Here is a 22128-nt window from a genome sequence, read left to right as displayed (position 1 = left end):
TCCCGGACGAGCCCCCTTGGTGATGCAACAACTGGCCACGCTACCTCGAGCCACAACAGGGCATAGGCTGAGAGATTGGACGACGCAACGACAGGGGACCTGTTAGCTGGGAGATCGAAGACGGGACGATGGCTTTTTGTGCAAATTTGAGTGCAATGCATGTAATGGTTCAATTTTGCACTGACTGAAAGAGAGCGAAAAGAAAAAAAAATAATGAAATAAATTAATAATAATAATAATAATAATAATAATAATAATAATAATAATAATAATAATAATAATAATAATAATAATAATAAACAATAAGTTAGCATGGGAGTCGCTGCGTTTCTAGAAGAAAATTTTTAACAGCACAGCGCACACTCCTGTTGCTTCGTCCAAGCGAAGTAGCGCCAAAGGAAAGAACAATCGCAGTGGACACAGGCAGACCCAGCTGGTGAAACGGTATTCCTAATAGGCGCCTCCTCAAAGTAGAGAAGCGGCGGCAGAACAGCAGGTAGTGATCCACTGTCTCAGGCTCGGCACAAAATGGGCACCGGGGAGAAACCGCCAGACCAGATCTGTGAAGGTAGAAATTTAGCAGAGGTACTCGGCTCGCAAACGCGTGAAAGTGACCTCCAGTCTGCGCGAGCGCCAGTCTTTGCTACTCCAAGGATGCAGAAGATGCTGATATTCGGGAGATGAAGTAAGTGCCGAGGCTGAAAATTCCTGAAATAATGTGAAACTGCGAAACCTCACCGCAGCTGTACGTGCGCAGGTTGGCAGGACAGCATATATTGGGGCCGCAGAGAGAGGCCCTTGCTAAGGAATCGGCAACCTCGTTTAATTGAATGCCCATGTGCCCCGGTACCCAAAGCAACCGCACCGAGGTTAGATGGAGCGGGATCAGCTGCTTAAAGAGGTGTAATACCCGAGACTCAGTCGGTGATGATAATGTATAGCAAATAGATAGAGAGTCCGTCATAACCATTACTTGGGAAACGGCAGGATCTAATTTGCGTAAGGCTAAAATTACTGCTAATAATTCGGCCAGATAAATTGGTGTGAAGTCAGGAAGACGGAGAGAAAAGGACCATCCCAATGTAGGTGGGAAAATGCCCACACCTTCCACGATCCTGCGAGGCATCGGTAGCAATGAGAATATGAGGAGGAAAGGACCTTAGGTGGTCCTGCAACAAACCGTGAAGGAGAGAAAAGGGCTGCGGCTTTGCATTCGATGGGAAAATGTCATCAAATGAATGTTTAAGGGAAAGGAGAGACTGCCCGAAACATATCTGCGGGGTATGCAAACGAGACCAGGTGGCATTTAAAGCTTCACACTGTCAGCGTCGTCGTCGTCCAGCGCACCGCCACTTCTTCGTTCACGATTCGTTCACTTATTCAGTAAAAAGTTCACCAGTAACAATATAACCATCGCAAGGCATTGTTAACTGCTTTAGGACTCCCCCTTACAAAAATTTTTAGACAGTCTATAGACTGTCCATGAACTTACGTCTATAAAGCCTATAGACTTCCTATAGACAAATCCCAGAGAACAGTCTAAAGGCAATACAAATGCTATAGAAAGTCTATAGACAATCTATAGATTTGTGGTCATATGCTTTTAGTAGACTTTTCTCTATAGACAGTCTATAGACTATGAATAGACAAAAAGAAATATATATAGGAAGGCGATGAGAAGTCTATAGACTGTCAGAGACCGTTTTTATAAGGGCCGTCAGGGCGGCCCCGTACACCTGGAGCCTGTCCTTGGACCTTAGAGTGCTGCGGCTTCGGCTGTGCGAAGGACAAAAGCATTATTAGTTTTTTTTTTATAGACACGGGTTTGGTGGGCACCCTTTGATAATTATGTGTTGTTGTTTTCAAGTGATGTTTATTACTTCAGGGCATAAAACTGTGTGTTTGTGAGTGTGTGTGTTGGCTGGGTATGCTTGGATTCACCTTTCATCCTTTCTTGTTTCCCTTTTCCTCTCTTTTTACCCTCTTCTCCTTCTTCTTCTTCTTGTTCTTCTCTTATCTTCTTCTTTCCCCTTCACCTGGAGTAGCATGCCAGGCAGACCTCTCCTGTGTTCATTAAAGTCTCTCCCTCCTCCTCTAGGACGACGGGATGCAAGACGCGAAGCAGCTTTTTCACATGACGAACCTTGCGATGTGCTTCATGTTTTCGTCTAGCCACTTCAGTGCAGAGAACTCCAAATATTACTTAGCTCTGAAGTCATACAGTTACTTTGAATAAGGCATGCAAATGCGATCTCTCTGTTCTTTGGGACTTTGTCGAGTGCGCAGCGAACTTATATCCTGAGACCCGTGTATGGCAACTTGTCCAATATATTGGACATTAGCTTTTAAGCCAGTACTCCCGCGCCGAAAGATTCATCTTCATAAAACCCGCTTGTCCAATACATTGGACAACCGGTGGCGCCATCTTTGCACCTTTTTTGAAATTAAACTGCTCACTTTCACGCCAAAACACTTTGAAAACGGCGGCGTTCAGTGGCGCGGCGTTCTATGGCACCTGCCGGAGATGTAAGTGTTGTTTCTGCGATTTTTACCTACTTTTAACGCGTAAATTTTGTTGGATATCAACAAAAATAGAACAGAAAACATGTAGATATCATAATTGTAACTCTACATGACCTAACTTTTCTGTGCTTTCAATTTGATTTCACGTGTCCAATACGTTGGACGCTGGGACTCAGCCCGGTTATTTTGACCGCAGTTTTGAGATGGCTTTCGCAATAACTGTAAACGAATACTGCTGGTATTTAACGGCTGGGGACGAAATAACGTCTTTTTTGTTGTAGGAGACAGGCCTCACGTTCCTGATGAGACGGCCGAAGCAGTTTTACAAAGAATTTCACAAGCCAACACATCAGACATTGACCTATCGGACAGCGACGACGGCACTATTGTCGATCTAAAAACAGCAAGAAACCCAAGAAACGTCAAGGAAAAAAACAGCAAGAAACAGAGAGTAACAGTTAAGTTGAGTGGAGCCCACCATCAAAGCAAGCTCAACGAGGAGAGACCAACAAAAGTGCCTACCACTTCCCAAGGGTGTCTGACGAAGCTAACGCTGCGCGCTGCAGGTTTGAGGGGTGCACCATGAAAACAAAGTTTTTTTGCACAAAATGTCAGCAGTTCTTCTGCATAACAAAAGACAGAAGATGCTTCGAAAAGGAACACAGCAAGTGAGCACAGCGCAACTTTTTTATTCAGTTGACGTATATTTTGGTACTTTGACTTTTGTCATAATAAAGTATTTTTTTCGCACAACTTTCACAGCTTTATCTGAAGTATTTTTGTGGCATGCGCACTGGGTGGGAAAATACGGCTAGAGTCCTAGTGTCCACTATATTGGACATCGTGCTGAGCTGAAACTATTAGTTCTGTTGAAAAAATATCTCTCACTTTTCACCTTTGTACTCCTACCAGCTTATTCTGAAACCCTACAAAGTTTTTGTGCACTCAAATTCACTTCGGGTCTCAGGAGGATATGCTGTATCCCGCTTGATGAAATAGACGTTTGTGGTAGGAGCCGAGGTCTCCTGTAATGTCCGCAAAAAAAAGGTCTTTTTTTTTTCGCTTGGATTTACGAGGGCTGCACAAGTGAATAAATAAAAGTTTTCCTCGAGCCTCCAATGGAATTTACGTTTGCTGGGCAGGACTAAATAATTCAATTCATTCTGCTTGCTTTAAAATTTGCACTCAAGTGCGCGCCTTGGTATGCTTGATCAGCTGCTTTTGGTCTGGCATTTTGATGTTTTCGCCAGGTTCTGATCGACCTGCAATCACCCATAAATTCTGGACAAAAGCATTTTTCAGCGGAAACCGTTTATAAGCGCCGTTTTTTCATATAATGGAAGATTTCAGTATAACAGTCAATGTATCAGCAGATCACCAGACGCCAGTCTTACATTTTTTTTTTCTATTAATGTTTTTGCTATGTCAAAAGTGTTCACCGTTGATTTTCTATGCCAGTCTTAATTGTTCGACGCGATCGATGAAAACACTTTAAAAGAAATATTTTGCTACATATGAGAAGAATGCACTATTACATTCAATACTTCCAAAGCAGTCTCTAGTTTTCTCATTTTCAAATTTTTTGTCTGAGAAAGTTGAACATGGATAAAACTCAGGTAATATGGGAAATAACACTGCGTCACTTTGCCGAGGTCTTAGCGATGTTTAATATTTTTCTAGCCGCGGCGGCTAGAATTTCTTTGGAGGAGAAATTCTAGAGGCCCGTGTACTGTGCGATGTCAGTGCACGTTAAAGAACCCCAGGTGGTCGAAATTTCCGGAGCCCTCCACTACGGCGTCTCTCATAGCCTTAGTCGCTTTGGGACGTTAAACCCCATAAATCAAATCAAATAAATCAAATCAAATATTTTTCTAGGACATTTGTCGAAAATATCACGTTTGTTGAAACTCGTGAAAGTGAAAATAGAGGAAATAAACTACGCGTCTAGCATTCCCGCTACGAGAGTACAGTGCTGCTTGAAACGACGCGCTTAGTGGTCCGCTATGAACGCTGAAGGCGACTGACAGCAGTTGTTTTTATTTTGTTTTGTTTTCTTAGCACGAAGAGACGCTCGGGACGTAGTCCGGGTGATTGCCACCTGAAAACGGTCCCCTGCGTTCAACTTACGATCATGTCTAAACTTCTCATGAGAGCCCGACAGAAGGAGTACGAGTTGCAGGCGTTCATTCTTGCACTGTTCGTCGCCCGACTGAAGAGCATACATGCGGATTAAGAGATGCAAACTATCATATTGTCACGTAGTGGTGACAGTCCGGCGAACAGGGACACAGCGAGAATGTCTTCGAAACGAAACTCTTTATTCGGGCTGACTTGCGCCCTCAAAGAACTAAAATTACTCGGCAGCGGCTTAGCAACAAGCGTGCTCGGCGGTCTTCGAACAGAGTGCCCGCCGCTGTCGGCCGTGCTCCCTTTAAACCTGATAGCGAACATTCGATATAAAGCTTAGGAAGTTACTAGAACCTTCTGGCGCAAACTAGAATCGGCTCCGTCCGGTTGCGATCAATCGAGATAAATCTAGGCGCGGCTTGCGTCACAAACGAAGCGATAAAGCGGCGCGTCGGCAACCTTGAAGCATGAAAAAATACTACAAACGAACGCTACAAAGATTCGCGGCATTCGATGCAGAATATTTCGATGCAGAAATGCAATACTAGCCGCGCAGCCGATCCATCGCCGAACTTGTTCCGCTCCACGTCCGCTGCGATTCCTTTGACCTCTGTCTAACCGCGATAAACTTGTGGAAACTTATGCCGCTGCCTTCCGTCAGCCCTGCGGTTCTACCACTCGCCCCACAACTTTTCCGAGTATCACGAGATGCGTTCAAAAACGCGCAAACGTGACGTACCCAAGGCGCGCGGTACCGCCTTTTGCCTGCACAACAGAAGTCACTGCTGACGCCAGCGCCGCCGCATCTCCATGACGTCGCGGCCTGACACTTCTCGATACGACGTTCCTCGAAGCCCAAGTGTAGTTTCGAGACGTTAAAACACCATTTACCCCATACGGTACCGTAGGATCGCGTCTCCTCTCCTCATAATCTTACCTCTCTGTTCCTTGCAGCACTGAGATCGACTGAGTAAACTTGCTACTTAACATATTCTGATTTCATAACATTTTCACTCTTACGCGCCTTGCCTTTCCTGATAATCTCCATATTCTTCCCCTCAAACAGAACCCTGTGTTTCCTCTATTAATGGGTTCCTCACAACTTACATGTCTTTCTTTATTCTCAATTAGTCTCCTGCTTCAGTCAGGACAAACAAATGGGCGCGCGAAATGCAGGATGTCCATGAAAAATTCACTCGTGCATTCAAAAGATTGTTGTTTTTTTTTAGACGCATTGATAACCAAGAGCTGTAGAATGCACCGAATTATCCGTAAGCGGTCATCTTGCTGAGATATTTAATACGATTAATTGTATAATTGTGCGTTATATCCTCGCCACACGCCTAATTCATGCCATGCTGCAGCGAAAATATTCAAACTGCTCCTGTGCCTTTGTTGGTGTTGCAAACGCCCATGCTAGTAGCCCTTATTACTAAGCAGTCGGTGCGCTGCACGTGAGAGTGTGCGCTCCTTTTAGGAAAAAGAGATATGAAACAAGACGCACAACGATAATTAACTAATGCTTCTTTTTATCTGGGTAAAATGAACTACAGGCAAGATATCCTGCAGGAGGAACGTGTTCATGCAATGAGAAAGGCTTTCAGAAGAAGGAACGTTCCGAATCGTGAAAATGAAGTCGCCTTTCACAAGCCGCACCGAATGCAACAATGTCCGATACCACCGGCATATATCCCCGAGGAAATTCGCGTTCAAAATTTTAAAGCCAATTTTTCTTGCGTGGCTTCCACACAAGCTTGTTTAGAAGAAAAAAAATCTTCTTACGGATTTCCTCCTGCACTGAGAAACGCCGGATGGTTTGCCTTTGGACCGCTGAATGAAATCCTCGGGGAAATTTATAGCTCTGAAATGCAAACAAACCGTGAAAAGAAAAAAAGAATTGACCAAGGTAGAACTAAACTAACAGCGTTGCTTATACGTCCGAGAACGTGGAGGCAAAAGGGGCCACCAAGTGACCCCTGAAAGACGGAGAGGGAAGCGAGTTAAATTTGCGTGGTATAAAAAGTGGGCTCATAAATATGGCCGCTTTCGACGCGGATTATAAATTGATTTTTTCAAGTTTCCAATCTTCGCACCACCACAGATCTCTGTGATAGGTCTTTGTCTTTTATCGCACGCCAGCTTTTGCACTCTCGGTGGAAGCAGCTCTCCCCGAACCACTCGTGGATCGGGCCCATCTGGTACCATTCTCAAATGAATTTAACCAGATCCAGTGATAACCGAAACCGTTCAGAACGGGGGACAAGAACTCTTTCGCGATCCTCGATGGTTGGTTTGAATGCATCAGCAGCCAAACCAAACGTTCGTTATACCGGAACCTGGCATCCAAAGTTCGTTATATCCGAGGTGGTACACATATACCCCTGTCAAGCGCGCAAAATAAAGTGCACTTACGAAGAGTGTCAATCGATAAAAGTGCACTCTAACACAGCTAAACGGCGCAACATAAGTGCACTCGCCAAAGTAAGCACTCATGTCGGAGTGCGTTCGCAGAACGCACTTTGAGGGCTGAGTGCGTAGCCTCGCCAGCAGCGACTTCAAAGGCATGATATGTATAGTGCATAAAAAGTACTTGCAAGTTTATTTTACAGGCTGTGACACTGATTTTAGAAAAAAATATTCGTTCTGTATAGCTACAAGCGAAGCAACAAAACAAAGGAACGAGAACACAGATGCAACATCGCTGCCTGCCGCCACCTTGTTTGTTGCCGAAACTCTGGATAGTCTTGGCTTTTCTTCTATTTTTATTTTTTGTTCATGGTTAAAAACTGTTGAACCTTGTTTTATTTAGGCTATCACGCTAAGCAATCAATTATTATGCGTCCTTTTTCTTTTCCATCGACCTCTTAAGAAATTTCGCTAATTTTCTGTCGCCATTCTTTCCTTTTTTTTTGCTACGATTGACATTGCTTTCCCGTTTAGCACCGCGTAGCCCAAAGTCACTAAGGATGCCGAAGCGCACTCCCCGTAAGTGCACTCAACTTGTGCGCTTGATAAGGGCATAGGTTCGTTGCATCTGAGGTCAATAGACTAAGTTCCTTACATCCAATGTCCAGAAAAGAAAGTTCGTTATCTCTGAGGTGCATACTTAGCTTGTTTATATCCGAAGTTAACACATTAAAGTTTGTTATATTCGAGGTGGCATACTTAGGTTTATTATATCCGAGGTTAACGCACGAAAGGTCGTTATATCCGAATACTAAGGTCATATGGGTAGCATGCTAAGTTCGTCCATAGCCCGGTTGGCAGATTGCCACCAGCACGCAACAAAGAAACAGGATCTGTAATTGACACTGACAATATGGAGGCCGCCATTCAAGGATGGCTCGAAATGCGAGTTTCAGTTTCCATAATGGCCCCTATAATAATGGACCCTATCTTTGATAATATGACTGAAAATAAATTTTTGTTTTTAATAATGCACTTTCTTTTTGTAAATTTTAAACATTGTGTATAACGTTTTTTCTTCAGTTCGTAACAAATAGCAAGATTTGTTAATCTTGTTTTCATTGTGACTGTTTGTTGTACTCCAGCCTTTTAGGCATGTTTCATTCGCAGTTTCCAGGCTGATGCCGCATGTAATTTATTTTCGAACGTGTTAGAGCTAAGGCTTTAATATTGGTTTCTGACGGATTTAAGACACAAGACTGCGTTGGGAACAACACGCAGGAGAGAAGCCGAGGGGACGAACGCAGACTAACAACCGGTTTATTGAAGCGACGTCTCTCTTCTTCGTCAACGGTAATGAGCATGCGCGGCAAGCACTCAAGGCCTTAAAAGAGCAGTCATATCCGCTTTATCTAATTGTTGTGTGTGCGTTCGTTGGCAGCTCCGCTTCTGTTCTGGTCGCGCCATCTATCCGTGGACTGATCTAACAAGGCGCCGGATTGAGCGCCACCTACTCAAATGCAACCAAACTACAATCCTGAATAAACCTCGGTTCCTTTCATGTTCACTTCCTCCATGCATGTTCACAACTGGGCTTCTCCATGTCGTCAGTCTCTCCCACAACGACCAAGCACAGCACTAACCATGAACGTTTAGCTTTTAAATAGTCCCCCATCGTGCGCTCCTGGGTTTCTGCCTACCTCTTGTTAGGGCTAAAAATCACCGCGCACATATGACTCCGGGGCACAGTTCTGAAGCGAACTCAAGCACGCGGAACCAACTAGCTCAACAATTCGTCTTGGAGGGCCGCCACTGTGGATCAGTGGTTGTGGCACTCGCCTGCTGTCTCGAAAGACGCGGGTTCGACCCCGGCCACGGCGGCCGAATTTCGATTCAGGCGAAACTAGGAGGCCCGTGTACTATGCGACGTCAGTGCACGCTAAAGAACCCCAGGTGGTCGAAATTTCCGGAGTCCTCCACTACGGCGTCTCTCATAGCCTTAGTCGCTTTGGGACGTTAAACCCCCAGAAATCATAAACCGATTCATCGTGGGCGGCGATCTCTGAAAGCTTCCAAATTTTCTTGAAACAGAACTTTTACGAGCAAAAGGTTCTATTTTACTCACTCGGCGATGACGATCAAAACCGCTAAAACCAGAAGACAAGCCAGCGTCGCCTTCATATCGATCGGTCCTTGTTGCACTCGTCGAAGAAGAGAGGTCGACTTTTGATGACAGGATGCTCTGTCGACTGTGTGTTTGGTCTGGTATATATACGAATGCGAAGGCACGTTTAATGGCTATAATGATGGAATTCTAGTTCACAATGTAAATAACAGATGGCAGAGAAGAAATCGAAGGGCAGAAGCAATCGTCCTACATTTTGTGTCTTGAGGCCACGAAAAAGAGAAAATGCAAAATATCACAGGTCTGGAGAGGAAAGAGAAAGATGGAAAGCGCCAATGACCAGCGAAGTGGATGTATAGAGCGAGCTATGTTTCATGATTGTTAATGTATTCTTGTTCATGGAGTGACTGACCGACAAGTATGAAGAAATCTATAGATGGGCGGCATCCTCTGTTCTTGTGTGTCACGCACGTTCTTTTACCTCTTGACGCTAAGGGCAAAGAAAAATAGCACTGCATAAGCTCTTAAAGGTCTGCAGAATAAAGCTAGAGATGCGAAAATACAATGAACAGCAGTGGATGTGTCGACTTCAGTATGATTCATATGACACCTTGACCTTACTAGCGCTTCACGGTGTGCGAGAAGGGCACTGAATATAACATTTAGATGCAGAACGTGCACAGTCTAGAGCAGAATAAAAAACCAACGAAAATGAATTAAAAAATGCACGTCGCTTTTAGAAAGATGTAGCCAGAAAGGACGCATAAGAAGTAAGCAAAAAATAGCCGATATAAATGTCCCCTCGTTCTGAAGGTGGGAGTCACCGCCACAAAAAAAAAAAAAAGATACGGTCTGGACTATGTGCAAGCTGGGAACAATGATCGCCTTCGAACGTTCTCTATTGATATAAATAATTCAATTGTTCTCTGCCTCACTTTACACTAATAAACTTTTTGATAAATGTAGTGACCTGTCTGGAAGCGTGACATTTCAAAATTAGCTTGTATTACAGGTAACAGTTTCTTAGATGTTTAATTGATTTACGCGGGCTTTACCGGTATTTCTTTGGAATTGGGGAGGACATAAATCTGCTCTTACGTCGACCCGCTTGACAGTATGGAGGCGGGACCTTTATTTACGCTTACCAGCGTTCCTTTGTATTCTGGGCTTCTGACATATTAACGTTGCTCAGACAAAACTTTAACTCGCTTATTTTATCCTTCTAGCTACAAAAACCTTAAATTTTTGGACATAAACTTCGTATTTCATCTCGATCGTACATGTCGGGTCTTCGGACCTCGAAATAGTAATTCTTTGTTGTCTTTCAACTAAACCTCTTTCAGTCTGGTGAGAACAGTGACCGCCAATCTTTGTTTTCAAAACGCTCTTCGAAAATTTTGTCGTCATTTCACATTCAGAAGATTCCAGCAACAGTACAATAGGTTTTCGTTTGCACGCTGCCCACTTTGTCTGCGGATGTCGGTGGCGAGTCACTGTTAAGAAAACTGCACACTCGTGAGCGAATATTTGTGCCCGTGCACCCATCGAATTACTGAAGAAACTATAGCAAATGAGTCCGTACTTTCACATCGTCTCTCTGCTAAAATGGAATTCGAGATGAAATTTCGTATCAGTTGGTTTTTCAGTTGGTTTTGCGAAGTTAGCCAATATATGCACATTAAACAGAAATTAAGTTAAGGAGCCTATTGGGTGCAAAAAGAAATATAAAATTGGATTTCTTGGGTGCACAGAAAGACTTGTGTAACCGCTTCCACTTTTATGCTGACAGCGCTTTGCAGGCCAAATTTGTCGTTGTATTAATGATCGCTATCGAGAACATCACCGTAATCTAGAAAATTAGAGTCAAGACGACCGACTGCTTGTCCTCATGGCAACACATATAAACACTTTAAGGTGCTCCTTGATTAAATGACTGTTTTTCGGACCAAACAAGGATTGACACCATGGGAAATTATCGAGGCGGAAAAACTAGCTACACTAGAAAAGCGTGCCTGAGCACCAAATTGGTCTGCGTGACAAAGGACTAGCTTACCTGTGTTGCAGCTAGCAAAAACGCATGGCATTCGCTGTCTCGACAGTGGAGAATGTTAGCACTGTGTCCATAGCTGTCGCTGTCCCCGTTTTGTTTTCGGTGCACTACAGCTTTTGAAGTGAATCATGTGAACTAGTAAACTGGTTAACCCCTTTCTCATAGTTAACATTTTAACTAGTACAGTTAGGCGCATGGATGTAATTATATATGCGTGGCCGGCTGCAAGTAGTAGATATATCAGTTTTTCTTTTATTTATTTTGAATTCACGCTAACCTGCGGCGCTGTGGCCCAACGAATTCTGGCCACCTTGCATGCCTTTCCAAACCCGCGCCTCTGGCGCGCGCACAGGAACACCTATTGGCGCGCGTCACTCCGCGGCCCACGTAACACGTGACCTCCTCCCTCATGTCTGGGCTTCAGTGCCCGCCGCTGATCTCTGTTCGGGGCCGCTATTTGCGCTGTTACTCTCTATAACACAGGACACGTAGTCGGCTATCTGAGCATCTTGATGGGGAACCTCATGGCACTCGATGCACTTTAGGCTGGATAAAAGAGTCCAGACTGTGCTATTAGCACTCAGGTTTCCCTGGGCCTGGTGAAGTGTGTCCAGCCATGATCTCTTTGTGCCAATGTAAGCTCTACTGCTCAAGTTATGACAAGAGAAAGTGTCCGGCTCTAACTTTGTGGGACGTAGCAAATCCCCTTGAATCTCTTTGTCATCCACGATTAGTTATCCCCCTCGATACCTATCTCGACCACATTTAGGCACCGGTGACGTACGTTGCATTACATTTTACTGACAGTAAACCCAGCGATGGCGATCGTGATAAAGCTGACAAAACGGAAGATTGTCACAGACGAATGAATAGAGGCACTTTATAGGAACACTCGACGTATTCGGAAACGCTGAGTAATTCTGCACTGTCGAATGCTTGAATTCGAGTCGAAGAGAATGTCGAATAGGGAAGCTTGGTTTCGACTGACATGTCTAAATGTTCAAATATTCGCCCATTCCTACAAAACTGCGCAGTCGGTTGAGTGCAGGTGCAAAACATCACTTAAAATGGCGATAATTGTTTGTTTATTCATTCTCTCTTTGTTCGTTCGTTCGTTCGTTCGTTCGTTCGTTCCATAATCATAAATGAGCAGTAGGGAAACAAGTGCGAGAGAGTTGGGTTCTTGAAGGGCTGAGGAAGAAATCTGATGTCTCGCGAAATGTTTTCAATGCTCCCTAATCTCCGGGATCTTTTTATCTGTTAATTAAAAGACTAGCGCATAAAACTAGGACAAAGACAGAGAAGGAGACAGGACGAGCGCTCGTCCTGTCTCCTTCTCTGTCTTTGTCCTAGTTTTATGCGCTAGTCTTTTAATTAACAATGACACACCAACTAGCCCAGCTTTCCGACTTTTTATCTGGAATGCTGGCGGCGGCGCTGCGTTCCTGATTGCACGTTCCGAAGACCGACTGACAATAATTTAGCCCCCACAGTTGCATATCGGGCAGGTCTAGGATATCTTCCGGATATGAATAGCCGTTTCTGATATTGGAGTGACATACGTGCGATCGCCGCACTTGAAGCGCCATGTACGTTCCGCTCCCGAATAAGATATTCTCAGAAACATGTATGTCTTTATGTTCAGTGAATTGAAGGCGGGAGGATGAGCTTACGTCGGATGAGCTTGTTGGGGCATGGGGGAAATTACTGACCTGAAACCGTTTCGAGAAACTTCACTTACTAGTTAGTACCTCTATGAGCTGCATATCTGAGCACTCACTGAAGCCTCGACTTCTTCCCGGCCGTTTCTGAGCGAGCGTCGTGTTGCTTTAAAACACTTGACGTGTCGCCGTCCTATGGCATGTCGATACCAAAAGCTACCGCTTTGATGTCAGGGCCATTCATAATTAACGTTAGGCTGTCGTTTTCTGGCACTATTGTTAAAGAAGAGAGAGAGAGGGCAGGAAAGCAGTTGACGTCGGTGAGGTCATGTTACCTCTGATCCGATGAACAAAGAAAAGCCTGGGAGTCACGTGTAGCAGCGTTTTTTTTCCCTTCACGCTGAAGGATCCAGTTAAATTTATACACTATAGGCTGAGCAATAAAGCGCATTTCCCCAAAATTTTGTACCTTATAGAGGCGTTCTGGGGATATTATAACATAAGCTGTGGCTTGTGTGCCAAAATTTTGCGTCCCGCCCAAAGCGTTACTACGAAATTTTGTGCAAAATGACCTGGCCGAGCAGCGAAGGTAACTTCACCTGCTCCCGCCACTAAAACCATGCGTGCTCTAAACACGAATACACCTATATGGGAGTAAAAAGGGAGTAAGATGTCCTCTAGCGCACTGCTTTATACAAGGGAGTGCGCAAGAGGACAACTTTATTTCCTTTTTATTCCTTTCTGTTTAGAATGCGGGACCTAGCAATCCGGATGCCTATAACTGTGATGTGCTACGTCATTGTACTACATCGATATCCCTGAACACTGTTTTCACTCAAAGCGACCTCCTTCCATCATTTATTGAATTAGGATAATAAAAAGCGTAGCATGGATCAGCCTGAAAGCCATCTTCTTTTATATATTTCTGAGTCCCTGCTTTCGGTATATAGTTCTTGGAACCGCTGAACTCCCTGCGTTGGACGCATGCGCTTTCGCAAACACCACGTGATTCAATGGCTTCGCAGCTTTATCGCTCGCTATGCTATAAGTTTAAACTTCACCGCTCTATATAGAGCGGTGAGCGCTCTATAAAGCCTGTATATCGCGTTCGTATATGACCACTATCTCCTGAGTAACATATACCACATATTCCAATATACTACAGATGCGTATTATATAATCACCTTTCACTGTGCACCCGGACGCATGTTTCTGGGCACTCCGAGCTGATGAGGTGGCTGGACCTGGCAAACTAAAACGGAAATGCCCTGTGTTGGTCCTTCGTTCTTGCGACGTAAAATGCCTCGGTTTGGGAAACCTTTCCTTGTTTAATCTCCAGCGTGGCCTGATGCGAAAGCGGGAAGTTCCGAAATATCTTTGTCGTTTAATCCTTTCAGGCGCCATTTATCATTTCGATTCAAAACAAATATCTTTCGGCCTAAATAATATGTCTCCAGGTCTCAAAAATGTGTATTCATTAGTTTTCCAAAGAAAAACACGGATGAATAATGTTTTACGCGGATGTACAACATTTCTTACATTCTGTCAAAAAAGGTGGAAACTATAATACACAGCCGGATCCGTGAAATCAACTCGGTAGGGATCGTGAAATCATTTTGTGCTTCGAAGATACACATTATGCAGGAAGTCCAGAAAAAAAAAATAAAACATTAGCACTGATGGCAAAATCTTAGCAAGAAAATGCCGAAGAATGTGCTACGAGTTTTGCGAAACATATTGTTACGCCCAGTGGTTTATTAAGACCGGGACGCGTGTTCGCCAAATGCAGCCTGTACAGCCAGCGATGACAGCGCCGCCCACCGGCAGGTAGCAGCCACATTAAGGCTGGTTATAAATATTCATTCAGAACGTCGGCTTGACATCGCCGCTATGGCGCAGTTGATTAGAGGCACGTGTTGCGTATGCAAGGTCGGCCGTTCGACTCCGCTCTCTGTACTGTAATTTTATTGTTTTTTAATTTCATTTTTTTTCCATTTTTTCCCTTTTAGGTCGCAAATCGTGATGCTTAGTGGCATATAACGCCGTTTAAGAGGATTTATTCTCCCTTTTAGGTAAGCCGTTGTGACAATCTTCAGTCACCGTGATCAATTCACCGTGGTTTCAAGCCATGTGGCTGTACAGGCTGCAGTTGGCGAATACGCGACCGGGACGGAGGATCGAAAAACAGCTGGGTCCGCTTGCCGAGCATGAGACGCCACCAACTTCGTTCTCCTCATCTTCGGCCTATCCAGCAACGCCGACCACGCAGAATGGGTATTGCCCTTTCATGGGCGTCACACTTGCCCCTACGCAGCCGAAGCCCGCTGGGCGAGTTAAAAAGCGCCGCGCGAATGGTAGGGCTTCAGCCGGGCAACGTGAGTGACTTCGGTTCGCGCTGAACGACGGCCGCTTGCCGTGAGACGAGCTATGCGGTAATTGAGCTCGCTAATTTGGTCAATAATGACGTAGGGTCCATCGTAGTGGCACAGCAGCTTCTGAGACAACCCTCGCTTTCTGATAGGCCGCCACAACAAGACTAAATCACCGGCGCTGTAAGTAACGCGACGGCGGTGGGCATCGTAGCGCGCTTTGGACCGATCTTGGGAGGCGAGAACACGAAGGCGAGCAAGGCGCCGGGCTTCTTCGGCGAGACAGAGTGTCACAGCGATAGAGGGATCTTCATGAAGCTCGTCAGAAAATGGTAGTATGGTGTCCAAGGTGTAGCGTGGGGGACGAGCATAGAGTAAAAAGAAGGGGCTGTAGCCAGTAGTCTCATGGCGCGCGGTATTGAACGCATACGTAATGAACGGCAGGACGCTATCCCAGTTCTTGTGCCTTGAATCAACATACATTGACAGCATGTTAGTGAGCGTGCGGTTCGTGCGCTCAGTGAGCCCATTCGTCTGGGGGTGGTAAGGCGAGGAATGGCGAAAATGCGATGCGCAGGAACGGAGAAGCTGCTCCACGACGTCAGCGGTGAACTGCCGACCACGGTCACTGATGATAACTTTTGGAGGTCCATGACGGAGAACTATGAATCGGAGCAGAAAAGAGGACACATGATACGCTGTAGCCGAGGGTAGAGCTGCCGTTTCACAATACCGGGTAAGGTAATCGACGCAAACCACTATCCAGCGGTTCCCATGATAGGACTTTCGAAACGGGCCCAGCAGATCTATGCCCACTTGCTCAAACGGTGCTGCAGACGGTGTCACAGGGTGAAGCTGACCAGATGCAAGGCTAGTAGGTCGCTTGTATCGTTGACACTGAGTGCAGCTGGCGACGTACCGCTCAGTCGTGGCCCGCATTTTCGGCCAATAGAAGCGTGCCTGGGTACGGTGCAGCGTCCGTGCCGAACCAAGATGTCCAGAGGTAGGGTCATCGTGCATGGCTTGCAAGACAGAGGAGTACAGGCTCTTCGGAACTACCAGCAGAAAGCGCTGGCCCGTAGAAGAATAGTTTTTCTTCCACAAAAGGCCATCTCGCACACAAAAGCAGCTGACGTTGGAAGGGTCTTCAGCCTCCGTAAGGAGAGACTGTAGGGTTAAGTCTTTCTGCTGTTCCGCTTTGAACGTTGCAACATCAGGAAAAACAGGTGACAATGACGCGACGCAGTGGTCCAAAGTGTCGATGTTAGACTCCGACTCAGGAAGGGGCAGCCTCGAAAGACAGTCCGCGTCAGCGTGACGGCGACCACTCTTGTAGACGACTGTATAGTCGAACTCTTGTAGCCGGAGAGCCCACCGTGCAAGGCGTCCGCACGGGTCACGAAGGTTAACGAGCCAGCAGAGGGCATGATGGTCGGTGACGATGGTGAACGGGCGTCCGTACAGATAGGAACGGAAACGCTGCGTGGCGAAGACGACGGCTAAGCATTCTTGCTCGGTGACTGTATAATTGCGCTCCGGCTTGCTGAGCGAGCGACTCGCATACGCAACAACGTGCTCTTTGTTGTCGCATCGCTGGACGAGAACAGCGCCGAGGCCAACACCGCTGGCGTGTGTGTGAATCTCTGTGGGAGCGGAGGGATCGAAGTGGCGAAGTACAGGGTGAGACGTCAAAAGGAATTTTAGTTGGCGAAAGGCGGAGTCGCACTCAGGTGTCCACTCGTAAGCCACATATTTCTGAAGGAGACCTGTCAGAGGGTAAGCTACATCCGCAAAGCGATGAATAAAACGGCGAAAGTAAGAGCATAAGCCCAAGAAACTCCGCAGCTCTTTAACAGACTGTGGTGGCTTGAACGACTCGACAGCTGCAGTCTTGGCTGGATCAGGCCTGACGCCGTCTTTATCAACGAGGTGTCCAAGCACTAACGCTTGACGCGCACCAAAGTGGCACTTTTTAGAGTTAAGCACAAGGCCAGCTTGGCGGATACAGTCGAGGACGAGAGCTAAACGGTCGTTGTGCTCACTGAACGTCTTTCCGAAAATGACAACGTCGTCGAGGTAGCACATGCAGATTTCCCATTTCAAACCGCGGAGTATAGTGTCCATAAATCTCTCGAAGGTGGCGGGCGCATTGCAAAGGCCAAATGGCATCACATTAAACTCATAAAGGCCATCAGGCGTAATAAAAGCTGTTTTTTCTTTGTCCGCGGGATGCATGGGTATTTGCCAATACCCCGACCGAAGATCAATCGAAGAGAAGTAGGACGCTGAAAAAAGACAGTCGATGGCATCGTCGATTCGAGGTAGGGGGTATACATCTTTTCTCGTGACGGCATTCAGACGACGGTAATCCACGCAAAAACGCCATGATCCATCCTTCTTCCGAACAAGAATTACTGGAGCAGCCCAGGGACTTGAGGACTCTTGTATAACGCCTTTAGTTAGCATCTCCTGCACTTGGTCATTGATAACCTTGCGTTCAGAAGGTGACACTCGGTAGGGCTTTTGGCGGATCGGATTTGAGGTACCAGTGTCAACCCTGTGCAAGGTTCGAGACGAGGGGATGGAAGATGGGCCGCCGGGCTGCGAAAAGTCAAACACAGTGGAGGATCGCTTGAGGATGGTCAACAGTGCACGGCGCTCATGCGTGGAAAGCGAGTTGTCGATCATTCGGAGCAACTGCGACTCGTCGTAAAACTCTGGTGCTGCTGTGCCCAAGGCGTCGTCGGTAACCAAGGCAACGGATACCGGCTGTATTGGCTGCATGAGGCAAGCTTCAGGCCTTCAGGCAGAACTACAGATTCCGTCGAACTGTTCACTGTCCACAGTTCAGTTCTTCCGTTGATTACGGAAACCATGGCATGAGGCACCAAGATGTTCTTCTTCATGCAATTCAAGTGGTTCGGTTCCACAGCCGCATCAAACACGTCGAGAGCGGTATCGGAGCAGGAAACCGGTACGCACACAGCCGAAGAAGGAGGCACGACAGTATCTCGGGCAACAGAAAACACTCTCTCTCCACTGCACGAGCCTTCTAGAAGATCAGTGGTGAAACATTTGCCGACGTTGAGCTCACCTGTGTGACAGTCGACGTTAGCGCCACACATCTGCAAAAAGTCGAGGCCAAGAATAACGTCGTGGGTCGACCGGGGTAGCACAACCATTTCCGTGCTGAAGACTTCACCACCCAAAGAAACCTTTACACTACACACTCCAACTGCTGGCAACGGTTCACCACTCACGCCACAAAACTGGACATTTTTGTCCCATCGAAACAAAACTTTTCTTCCGAGGAGGCACTTAAACGCAGCACTCATAACCGAAACAGTAGCACCGGTATCCACTAAAGCCATCACAGGTACATCATCCACTAGCACATGTACTTTGTTCTGTAACATAACGACAGGCAGGGGTATCACTTCCGGCGGCAGACTTCCAGCGACCTCACCCCCATCGGTCGCGCCGACTAGTTTTCCGGCGGAGGCGAGGAGGAGCGGCGTCGGGGTGATGGAGATCGACGTGTTCGGAAAGCTGGAGGCGGCGTCACACTTCTATCAGATGCCGGCGAATGATTCCGCACTTGTGCAGGCCATGAACTGCCGGAATCAGGCGGGCAGGACGGGTATCGAGAAGGACCGGGTTGGTAGTCCGGACGCCGAGGATAGGTCGAGGAGCCGTAACGGGACGGTTGTCGGCGGGGAAAAAATCAGGAGATGTGTCCGTGTTGACCACAGCGGTAACACACCAGAGAGGGACCGGGAGCAGGCTGCGCCGGCAAGTAGTCACCATACCAAGGACTGGGCCGAAAGTTCTCGTCGTATGTGGCCGGCACATGCCGGTAAAAGCCGGACCGGTGCTCCGGGGGCAATCGCGGTGTGTTGTTCGTCCGCAGCCCTCGGGGTACCCGGTGATCCTCAAAGTCCGCTGTGTTAACGTCCGTTGGCGGAGTAGGACGCGTGAGATGAACAGGAGGTAGCTCTGATGAATTTCGAGTGAGTTCTAGTGACCTGGTTAACTCTTCGCGAACGATCTGGCGGATTGTGGAAGCCAGATTGCATGACGATGGTGTGTCTACAGCTGCCACCGTCGTCACCCCGGCCAAACGTCCAAATTTCGGTGTGATGCGACGCATTTTCAACGTCTCGAACGTCCGGCAGTGCTTGATGACGTCAGACACGGACTCTAGACTTTCTTTTCCGATCAAAAAATTGTAGACGTCTTCGGCGAATCCTTTGAGCAAATGGCCAACTTTGTCTTCCTCGGTCATGGCAGGAGAGACGACCTTGCATAGCTTCACGATTTCCTCAATATACTTTGTGGATGTTTCACCGGGGAGCTGAACCCTTTGAGCAAGTGTTTGTTCAGCCCGCTTCTTCTTCGCGACTGAATCACCGAAGCACTTCTTCAGCTCCTCTACAAAGCGGTCCCAAGTCGTGAGGGAATCCTCGTGGTTGTCAAACCACGTTAGGGCCGTGTCGGTTAGTGAAAACACGACGTTCGCAAGCCGGGCGGAAGAGTTCCACTTGTTGTAGCGACTCACCCGTAGGTAGTGTGTGAGCCATTCATCGACGTCGTCGCTAGAGGAACCCGCGAATGACCGTGGCTCCCGGTAATGCTGCCACGAACTGCTGGGCACAGACCTCGAAGCGTCGCCGTCCAGGGACATCATTGGCACAGAAGGCGGCAGACCAACAATGCGACGACTGCGGCGAATGTGAATCTGGGGATCCGTCTTCGGAGAAACCTCAATACCCCGCACCTCCACCAAGATGTTACGCCCAGTGGTTTATTAAGACCGGGACGGAGGATCGAAAAACAGCTGGGTCCGCTTGCAGAGCACGAGACGCCACCAACTTCGTTCTCCTCATCTTCGGCCTATCCAGCAACGCCGACCACGCAGAATGGGCATTGCCCTTTCATGGGCGTCACAATATTTTATGCGTTCACTAGCTGGCGTAAAAAAGTGGCCTATGTTGAAGGTGAAAGACAATAAATTCGCCTCAAACGAATAAATTAGGGCTAGCTTGAGCAGACTTTGTGAAACCCCTGCGAGACTGCAATGTACACAGCTGCGTACAAAACAAAGGTTAGCGATTGCATTATTTCTAGCACTATGTGAACTGAGCCCCTGAGGCCTTTATCCATCGTTTGTGTTTAGAAGCCGCCGTGCATGAAGAATCACTCCTCGCCTACTCACCCGGCGCCCGCAGAGATAACACCGACCAGTGTGCGATCTAACTGGTCCTCATTGTCATCCTTCCACCTATGAAAAATTACACAGCCGATGGCCAAAATGTATACGAGAGGAACGTGCGAACTATTGACCTGAAAACATTTCTGAAGGCTAACAGCAGATTGGCTGATAAAAACCTCTTTTATTTCTCGAATCACAAGGCTGAGACGTTTGCGTTGTCTGCCTCTATTTCCAGGAGTATCACTATAGATCGTCAGATGCTTTTTAGGGCAATGCAAACCGCCCGTTTTTATGGACCGTGTCCTGATAGGCCCGTTTCTTCATTGCAAACAGAAGCTACAGGTGGTCATTTGCGATATTTTGTAGACTTGCTTCATTCATAGCCTCTGTGCTAGAGCCGAGGCAGCAAGATAGGCGGAGCCAAGCAGATGCTAGACGTCTTAATTCTAGTACGCTGCACATGTACGGTCTCGCCTCTGCATTTGCCTGTCGTATTGATGACAACTAAATCCTGCCTCTGTGCACAGCCCAGAAGCAGTATGCAGTGTGCACATTCTGTTCGTCGTACCGCAAGTCCTGAAAAGCGCGCATTGAAATCACCAATAATGACATCTGGCATAGTTGTGGCTTTCATATCGGATTTTAAGCACTTCAATATCTGAATGGTTTTTTAACCAGCATCCTGCCCTGTCCAAATGCAATCCACCTAGGACCAACTCTACACAGAAAAGAATTACGGAATGAACTTAAGACAACCTACGTGCTTTGATAATGCATTGTTTCTTGTAATATTTATTTCCTTTTGTTTGTTTTTAAAATCTTTCTTCCTTTCTAATGACACATCTAGTCGGCAGCATACAGTAGTATGGCGACGCATATACTGCTCCCTTTTGTTCACCAAGAAGCAACGCAATTGATCAGAGCGAGCAACCTGAATCTATGCCAATGTTGAGCAGTCTGGCAGACTCCAACGTTTTTGAATCACAGCGCAGACTGTATTGCGGCTGCCACTTTGAATATTATTGTATTAAGCATGAAATGCTTTTAGCTCCCGTTGTCGGCAGTGTGGTGACGTCACGCCGAGACCGAGATCCAGTCACCCGGGCTCTGAATAAAAGGGAAGTTTATTCAACAGTGCAAACAAACAAAACATTGGAAACACACTCATGACTGAGGGCAAAACAAATGTATACAAAGTGGGTGGCCACCCAGAAACACCATGACCTTATTTTAACACACCGTACATATCACAAATTACAGCCTATAGTGCATAGAACGAACACTGGACAAAGAAGAATCAGCCTCCCGTAGTAACGACGCACGGGGGGGGGGGGGGGGGGGGCAAGGATCTTTCTCAGGGTGATTGGCCCTTTCAAAATTATACACCACCATCCTCGAACAAACCAGCATAGTCGGTAAAGAGAGGGGGGGGGGGGGGGGGGGGGAGCCGACCTTCGTGCACGACAAAGAAGCGTGTGTGCCACCGTCGCAGAAACCGCGCCTCCCCATCCGCTGCAAGCCTTTCAGACAGGTATTGCCAGATGAGGAGACGCAGGCTCTGCAACGCGGGGTACATAGCCGTCGCCGGTTGACGCCGGGCTTCGGCCAGACAGCGGCGACGCCACAGAACAAACATAGCGGACATGAACACTAGT

The 22128-nt window shown here is 46.9% G+C and overlaps 1 pseudogene; it reads right to left on the bottom strand.

Annotated features, from left to right (window-relative positions):
* Positions 1-18745: 18745 nt before the first annotated feature.
* LOC149359989 (uncharacterized) lies at positions 18746-19948 on the bottom strand (annotated as a pseudogene).
* Between the last annotated feature and the right edge of the window lie 2180 nt (positions 19949-22128).

The sequence above is a fragment of the Amblyomma mixtum genome, chromosome 2 (assembly GCF_055824585.1).
Source record: "Amblyomma mixtum isolate Tamu chromosome 2, ASM5582458v1, whole genome shotgun sequence".
NCBI lineage: Eukaryota > Metazoa > Arthropoda > Arachnida > Ixodida > Ixodidae > Amblyomma > Amblyomma mixtum.
The sequence above is the reverse complement of the archived record's forward strand: the minus strand, read 5'-3'. Positions and strand labels throughout refer to the sequence as shown.